The sequence below is a fragment of the Ipomoea nil genome, unplaced genomic scaffold, assembly GCF_001879475.1.
Source record: "Ipomoea nil cultivar Tokyo-kokei standard unplaced genomic scaffold, Asagao_1.1 scaffold0302, whole genome shotgun sequence".
Lineage (NCBI taxonomy): Eukaryota > Viridiplantae > Streptophyta > Magnoliopsida > Solanales > Convolvulaceae > Ipomoea > Ipomoea nil.
In genome coordinates this window covers 2,750,788-2,756,787 of record NW_017616730.1, presented here as the reverse complement: position 1 = coordinate 2,756,787, position 6,000 = coordinate 2,750,788, and the positions used below count along the sequence as shown (strand labels likewise).

The 6,000-nt window shown below is 31.1% G+C and overlaps 1 long non-coding RNA gene across 1 annotated transcript; it reads left to right on the top strand.

Moving 5' to 3' along the window:
* The first annotated feature begins 393 nt into the window (after positions 1-393).
* On the top strand, positions 394-1,868 carry LOC109159428. Its single transcript, XR_002050563.1, has 2 exons — positions 394-659; positions 1,705-1,868. It is a non-coding gene; the product is annotated as an uncharacterized LOC109159428 (long non-coding RNA).
* Positions 1,869-6,000: the final 4,132 nt, after the last annotated feature.

The window sequence follows — 6,000 nt, the reverse complement described above, 5'->3', positions numbered from 1 at the left end:
TTGCTCTATGGTAGTGGTTCAGTGAATCAACAACCACACTTAAGACTTTTTTTTAACGGCACGATAGGAAAATGAGCTCCACCATTTTAGTCTAGAATTAAAATTGGAGTTTTCAAATATAGTTCGGATAAAAAAAAAAACAATAAGCAGAATTTTATTATTATATAAAAAATTTGACAAAAAATTTTGGTACATAACTTTATTCCACAAATGGGGTCAAGTGTTCGAAGTTCAGTGATAATATTAACTTTTTGTGCTAAGAAAGTATGTATGAATATATATTTCATTGTAACAAAGTCAATAGTACTAAAAAAAAAAAAAAAAAAAAAAAAACTTTATTCCACACATGCCAAGATGAAAGGGTTACAGGTGTGGAAGAGATGATAAAAGCTTTATAACCCTCTGTGTATAAATACATCCATCTCTGGTTCTCTTGTAACATCATTCCCATGGCTGTCTACACTCTTGTAGAGATTCAACTCTCTACAAACACAGCCCCCAAACCCTCCCCTTCCCCACCCCCTCCCAAAAACCATTTTTGTTTCTACATAATAACATGGATTCTTGCCAGATTTGCATAGATCCATCTTCCTCCCAGACGTCGCTTTCCTTGAACTTGTTCTAATTCTCATGAAGACAGCGACACTACATACACAACAGTACCACAAAACCACCTTAACTTCCTCCTTTTTTTTCCCATCCTTAACCTGCCATTATCTCCAATTATTTATTCTTATTATGGTTTCCATGGCTGCTCAAAGGATTCTGTGTGTTCTTGCTATTCTCTCTTTCTTGGTTTCTGCATGACTGGTTTAGGGTTTAAAGATCAATGGCTGCATTTTTATGGCTATATGTTTAGATTCAAGAATTTTGTGGGGCAGAAACTGTTTTCTGGGAAATATTTAATGGAGTTTTTTTTTTTTTTTTTTTTTTTTGTTTGTCAGAATTTGTTTTTAAATAGATTTTTCCTCCCTGCATCCTTGCAATTGATGTGCTGGAAATGAATGACAACTAAGCTTGCATGATCTGTTGGTTCACTTTTCTTCTTTTTGGGTTGGATTCATAGTACTTGTTTGGTTTTTTAATGGATTGTGTTGTACTTCATCTGGGCATCTTATGTAACAATTAGGGTTAGGTTTCATGCAAGCAATTCTTGAATCTCTGTTCCTCTTTCCAATCAAATTGAAGTTTTAGAGATTCGATTTGCACTGCACATGAAACTCATTATGTCTGTTGGGTCTTTAGCAGAAATTTCGGCTGTTTCTGCAGAAACCCATATCTGGGTAACCAACATAGTTTAAACAAACACCATTTTAGTCCTAAAAATCACAACTTTTGTATGCATATCGATCTGGGTTCATGTAAAAATGCATTTTTGAAGATTAGATTTTGGGTTGTATTAATATGTGAATAGATGTGTTAATTGGAGGGAGCTTCCTTCAGTCCACTCATGGGGGAATGAAGGGTCAGGATTAGCTGCCGACTCATTCATTCAAACGCAGTAGAGATTTATTGGAGATGAGAACTACTGTGAATGTGTGAATGATGCGGGAGACTAATTTCGCCCTTCTTTTCTCTTTGCTTGGACTGAAGGGAGCTCCCTCTCCCTATCCCTATCCCTATCCCTCTGATATTTGCTTTAATTCCATCTTCTTCAATTCCTGTTTTCATTAATCCTTATTCCTATTCTCCATTTCTATGCAGTCAAAGTAAAGATTTGTCATTCCAGGATTTTGACTAGTCAGTGAGGGCGATAAAGGCCTTGCGTACAGGTGGTCCGAATTGAACCGGATCTTAGGCTGGGCTTATAGGGTTAAGGTTGTAGTCTGAGATAATTGGGAAATTTATATTCCAAAAAAAAAAAAAAAGAAGTAAAGTTTGGTCTTTTTTCATTAGCATATGGTATTTTTACCTTAATTATGAAATTCATTACGTACATTAGCAGTATGAATGTAGTTCACTTGTCAAGTGTTTCAATTCAATCAGATTGAACTCAATTCGCTTATCAAATGTTTCAATCAATATATTATATATCTGCGGTTTGACATATATATTGCAAACAACCCACTTATCGAGTGTTTCAATCACTATTGAAAATTATGAAATTTTCGACCACCTGAAAGTGATATTAAATTAAGTTGAAAGTCTTGTTTCGATCACTTTTGATATTCGGAAAAATTTTTATTGCTATTTTTGATTTCAAATTTATTTAAGATCACTTTTCGGTGGTCAGAAATTTCATAATTTTCAATAATAAATTAATTTGATGATTTGACTTCACGATTATATTAGCACTATAAACTTCAAAGGTTCGATCCTTTGCTTTAAGTATGGGGTAGTCTTAAATTTCTAGACTAATGCTCCTTATAGTTACATTAGCTTGATTGTTTCAAGTTGTTGATCAGAAGATCATATTTGATTGTTTCGAGCTATTGAAGAATTGAAACCATTGATTGGTGATATATATAACTCAATAGCTTGAGTGTTTTAAGTAGTTATATTGACATGTTTCTAACTATTGGGTTATATCATCAATTAAGGGTTTCTAATTATTGTTGATAAAAAATGTCACCTTATAGTTTCATTAGTTTGACTAATTCAAGGAGTTGGATCAGAAGATTATATTAGCTTGACACATTCAAGTAGTTAATTGATTAGAAGATTACGAGAGTGTTTGGCAAATAGTTGATAATGAATTGGATTAATGGATTTAATTAGCTGATAGTATTATTAATTGAGTGTAGAAAGATATTTACTTATTTAGTAAAGTAGTTGTTAATTGGTAGATGATTACATGCAAAATGACGTTTAAAGGTATAATTTATTTTTTTTTGAAAAATTAATTTAAAAAGTTATTTTGATTAGCTTTTTAAATTTTAATGTTTTGAAATAATATAGCTGTTACTCCGTACAAAATGTTAATTAATCAAATACTAATATTGATTGTTTAATCAAGTCAAACAGCTAATAGTAAAAAAAGTTACTTTGAGTAGTAGCTTTTTGAATTTTAATGTTTTGGAATAATATAACTGTTACAAAAAGCTGATTAACCAAACACTGATATTGACTGTTTAATCAAGTCAAACAGCTAATAATGATCAAGCAAGTCAAATTTGACTGATAAATTAACCATGTTACCAAACATGGCCCTATATATTAGCTTAACTATTTCAAGCTGTTGAGTTGTATTTTGTACACTTGTACATGTATTCTTTCTTGAATGGCAATGTTGTTTGCAACGTATTCTTGAGCTACTTGTACATAAACACAATGAAGAGTGTAAATGTTTCCTTGTATTAGGACTCTATATATCTGAGTCTGTTTACTGAACATGAATCACAGAGGTTAGACTTGTGCTCATTGCCCACAAAAAACACTCTTATTTTGAGAGATTGCTCTTACTTCTACACTGCCGCTGGTGAGACTCAATCTTGATCATTCATTCGAAGTTTTACCTTTATGACCAGTTGAGTTGCCTATGCAGATTCTATTGTATATATTCATTCACATTATCTGATCTTATTGTAATTAAGTTCAGAAAATACAATACAATCAATTCTCATTCCTTGAAAAAGACTTAGCTTGATGATGGCTTGACGCCATAGATGACCTTTACAAGATCTCCTGATGATCGAGTTGCATATGATGTCTGGCAATATATATATAATGCAAGCTTCATTTCAAACCACATTGATGTCTGTCCGAGGAACAAAACAAAAACCTCAATAGGTCGAATAATGATGCAAAGGAATCTAGTAGAAACAGCAGGCGGCATTTGTACAGTTACTGTAACTGTGTATGTAAACCAAACCAAACCAAGTTAATCTCTCTATCATTCAGTCCAAAAGACATGCAATAAATAGTCATTCAAAAACTCCGGCTAATTAATTTAATGGTTCATTGGAACTTGTAGCTTAGTTGCTGCCATTATTGTTTTTTAATGGAGTTTGTCGATTTTCGTGAGCTTTTTTACATTGAAAATATGAGGTTTTGTGTGGTGTTCCCCCTGCCTCTTCCCTCTTGCCTTTGCTTTATTATTTAATGCACTATTCTCTTTCCCCCATACATGCCCAAGACCTAGCTAGCTACTTAAACATAATAGCTGTTGCATGGACTAATCATAGTACTATACTATGGTTTTTTTTTTTTGTTTCTTTTTAAAAGTAATTATAGGATCCAAACTTAAGTATTCGTTGGCAGTACATCCACACTCAACCTTTTAACCACTAAATTATGTCCTAAAAGGTTCTGCTAATGTATAATAGCATGCAAAATACATAAGGAAGATAAATCGTATTAAACTTGACTATAGAGCACTATCAAGAATTGAGGTACAAGAATCATATTTTACTCACTTGATCACTCCTTATGCGATACTTGATCAACCCTTTTGGAGCTGTAATAGATTGAGTTTCAAAATTAAGCATTCCAACTTATAAAAATTTAGTGGAGGAGATAAGTTATAAGATGTATGTGTCTTAAGAATTTACAAGTTTTTAAAAGTGCGTTTATACTAAAATAGAATGACAATCACTTTAATTATATATAGTGCTTTTAAAGTGCGAGAAAGTCAATCAGTTTAACTATGTTTTCTATAGTGTTATATATAAAGTTGTGAGTGCATTTTACATTTGATAATTTTTTTATAATTAATTAATTTTACTTGTTGATAAAAACATATTGCCATGTTTGGTAAAAAATTGGCTTATAGGTCAATTTTGACTTATTTGATCACTATTAATTGTTGATTTACTTAAAATATCAATATAAATATTTGATTAATTAGCTTTTTGAAATTTCAAAAAGCTACTCAAAACAACTTTTTCAATTAACTTTTTAAGAAAAGAAATTATACCAAATAGCTAATTTATCAAACATTTTTCTACAATAGCTAATGTTATCAACTAGTTATACCTCTAATTAACACAATTAACTAATAGCTATTAGCTAACCGTCATTTACCAAACAGTGAAACTTTACATATAATCGTTACATATTATAGAATATAATTCAATGGTATAGCCTTGATTCTATATAATGTTTATGTCTAATCTCAATTACGTTTAAGAGTAGAATCTTTTAAATAATTAGTGGGATTGGTTGGATGGAATTGTATATTGTTTAACTATTTTACTAAAATAAAATAAATTTACATTTTTGTTTTGTGTTTTACATGATTAGTCATGGTGGTTCATTTTGGGACCTTGACTTTTACATGATTAGCTATGGTGGTGTTTTTTTTTTTTTTTTTTTTTTTTTTTTTTTTCTTTTTAAATGACATTGGAAATTCATAATGACTATCGATTCAAGAGTATGTATTGGATAAATTGTACTTTTATATAATAACTTGCAAACCACATTAGAGAGATAAAGTACACTACCATGTACAATGAATTCGACCAAGAAAGTGTTGGCAAAAATTTAACCCCTGACCTATGAAGGAAACAAATACTGCATTGACTTAATTAAACACCAAGAATCAACATTAACTTATTACATTGTTAACTAACCTAGGATAAATTTCACCCAATAATATATTAGGTGACAATTAATACCCTAATTTCAGGAAAACTCTATGATGTCGATCAATACAGGTATCTTTCGCAGCAGGTACAACATAAAATAGCTTTTGCATTTTGAATGTAATTGGAACATTGTGGATGATAATATATGTCCCCATTACATTTGGGTAAATTAAAGAAGACATTAATGTGATTGCCTTGACCGAAAAAATATTGACAATAATTATATTTGTGATCTTTTAATACAATAATTATGCTCGATCTACTAGCCAACCGTTTTAGAACAAGTGATCGTATATTACAATTAACATCAATACCAATCAAAATCTTAGATTTTTTTTCCCAACTTTATTTGAATAATATAAACCTTTTAAAGTTTTGTCAACTTGACAAAACCTCACGTGCATGTAAGCATATAAAGATCGAGAAAGTGAAGATGAAATGGTTGGTTTTGGGCATGGTTTGCCGCGTATCCAAG